Raw genomic sequence first — 3,284 nt, forward strand, 5'->3', positions numbered from 1 at the left:
CAAAAGAGATTTTAAATTATTATATTATCATGATATTATGATGTACGAATATCTCTTAATATGATATATATACATTAAATGTCGTTACAACGATAAACGTTACATATATGTCTCGTTTCAAAATCATTAAGTTAGTAGTCTTGTTTTTACATATGTAGTTCATTGTTAATATAATTAATGATATGTTTACTTATCATAATATCATGTTAACTATATATATAACCATATATATGTCATCATATAGTTTTTTACAAGTTTTAACGTTCGTGAATCACCGGTCAACTTGGGTGGTCAATTGTCTATATGAAACATATTTCAATTAATCAAGTCTTAACAAGTTTGATTGCTTAACATGTTGGAAACATTTAATCATGTAAATATCAATCTCAATTAATATATATAAACATGGAAAAGTTCGGGTCACTACAGTACCTACCCGTTAAATAAATTTCGTCCCGAAATTTTAAGCTGTTGAAGGTGTTGACGAATCTTCTGGAAATAGATGCGGGTATTTCTTCTTCATCTGATCTTCACGCTCCCAGGTGAACTCGGGTCCTCTACGAGCATTCCATCGAACCTTAACAATTGGTATCTTGTTTTGCTTAAGTCTTTTAACCTCACGATCCATTATTTCGACGGGTTCTTCGATGAATTGAAGTTTTTCGTTGATTTGGATTTCATCTAACGGAATAGTGAGATCTTCTTTAGCAAAACATTTCTTCAAATTCGAAACGTGGAAGGTGTTATGTACAGCCGCGAGTTGTTGAGGTAACTCTAGTCGGTAAGCTACTGGTCCGACACGATCAATAATCTTGAATGGTCCAATATACCTTGGATTTAATTTCCCTCGTTTACCAAATCGAACAACGCATTTCCAAGGTGCAACTTTAAGCATGACCATCTCTCCAATTTCAAATTCTATATCTTTTCTTTTAATGTCAGCGTAGCTCTTTTGTCGACTTTGGGTGGTTTTCAACCGTTGTTGAATTTGGATGATCTTCTCGGTAGTTTCTTGTATAATCTCCAGACCCGTAATCTGTCTATCCCCCACTTCACTCCAACAAATCGGAGACCTGCACTTTCTACCATAAAGTGCTTCAAACGGCGCCATCTCAATGCTTGAATGGTAGCTGTTGTTGTAGGAAAATTCTGCTAATGGTAGATGTCGATCCCAACTGTTTCCGAAATCAATAACACATGCTCGTAGCATGTCTTCAAGCGTTTGTATCGTCCTTTAGCTCTGCCCATCAGTTTGTGGATGATAGGCAGTACTCATGTCTAGACGAGTTCCTAATGCTTGCTGTAATGTCTGCCAGAATCTTGAAATAAATCTGCCATCCCTATCAGAGATAATAGAGATTGGTATTCCATGTCTGGAGATGACTTCCTTCAAATACAGTCGTGCTAACTTCTCCATCTTGTCATCTTCTCTTATTGGCAGGAAGTGTGCTGATTTGGTGAGACGATCAACTATTACCCAAATAGTATCAAAACCACTTGCAGTCCTTGGCAATTTAGTGATGAAATCCATGGTAATGTTTTCCCATTTTCATTCCGGGATTTCGGGTTGTTGAAGTAGACCTGATGGTTTCTGATGCTCAGCTTTGACCTTAGAACACGTCAAACATTCTCCTACGTATTTAGCAACATCAGCTTTCATACCCGGCCACCAAAAATGTTTCTTGAGATCCTTGTACATCTTCCCCGTTCCAGGATGTATTGAGTATCTGGTTTTATGAGCTTCTCTAAGTACCATTTCTCTCATATCTCCAAATTTTGGTACCCAAATCCTTTCAGCCCTATACCGGGTTCCGTCTTCCCGAATATTAAGATGCTTCTCCGATCCTTTGGGTATTTCATCCTTTAAATTTCCCTCTTTTAAAACTCCTTGTTGCGCCTCCTTTATTTGAGTAGTAATGTTATTATGAATCATTATATTCATAGATTTTACTCGAATGGGTTCTCTGTCCTTCCTGCTCAAGGCATCGGCTACCACATTTGCCTTCCCCGGGTGGTAACGAATCTCAAAGTCGTAATCATTCAATAATTCAATCCACCTACGCTGCCTCATATTCAGTTGTTTCTGATTAAATATGTGTTGAAGACTTTTGTGGTCGGTATATATAATACTTTTGACCCCATATAAGTAGTGCCTCCAAGTCTTTAATGCAAAAACAACCGCGCCTAATTCCAAATCATGCGTCGTATAATTTTGTTCATGAATCTTCAATTGTCTAGATGCATAAGCAATCACCTTCGTTCGTTGCATTAATACACAACCGAGACCTTGCTTTGATGCATCACAATAAATCACAAAATCATCATTCCCTTCAGGCAATGACAATATAGGTGCCGTAGTTAGCTTTTTCTTCAATAACTGAAACGCTTTCTCTTGTTCATCATTCCATTCAAATTTCTTCCCTTTATGCGTTAATGCAGTCAAGGGTTTTGCTATTCTGGAAAAGTCTTGGATGAACCTTCTGTAGTAACCAGCTAGTCCTAAAAACTGGCGTATGTGTTTCGGAGTTTTCGGGGTTTCCCACTTTTCAACAGTTTCTATCTTTGCCGGATCCACCTTAATACCTTCTTTGTTCACTATGTGACCGAGGAATTGAACTTCTTCCAACCAAAATGCACACTTTGAAAACTTAGCGTACAATTCTTCCTTCCTCAATACTTCTAACACCTTTCTCAAATGTTCACCGTGTTCTTGGTCATTCTTTGAGTAAATAAGTATGTCATCAATGAAAACAATGACAAACTTGTCAAGGTATGGTCCACACACTCGGTTCATAAGGTCCATGAACACAGCTGGTGCATTAGTTAAACCAAACGGCATGACCATAAACTCGTAATGACCGTAACGTGTTCTGAAAGCAGTCTTTGGAATATCATCTTCTTTCACCCGCATTTGATGATACCCGGAACGTAAGTCAATCTTTGAATAAACAGACGAGCCTTGTATTTGATCAAATAAGTCATCGATTCTCGGTAGTGGGTAGCGGTTCTTGATGGTAAGTTTGTTCAACTCTCGGTAGTCGATACACAACCTGAATGTACCATCTTTCTTCTTGACAAACAAAACAGGAGCTCCCCACGGTGATGTGCTTGGTCGAATGAAACCACGCTCTAAAAGTTCTTGTAATTGGCTTTGTAGTTCTTTCATCTCGCTGGGTGCGAGTCTGTAAGGAGCACGAGCTATTGGTGCAGCTCCTGGTACAAGATCTATTTGAAATTCAACGGATCGATGTGAGGGTAATCCCGGTAATTCTTTCGGAAATACA

Source organism: Rutidosis leptorrhynchoides, chromosome 5 (genome assembly GCF_046630445.1).
Source record: "Rutidosis leptorrhynchoides isolate AG116_Rl617_1_P2 chromosome 5, CSIRO_AGI_Rlap_v1, whole genome shotgun sequence".
NCBI lineage: Eukaryota > Viridiplantae > Streptophyta > Magnoliopsida > Asterales > Asteraceae > Rutidosis > Rutidosis leptorrhynchoides.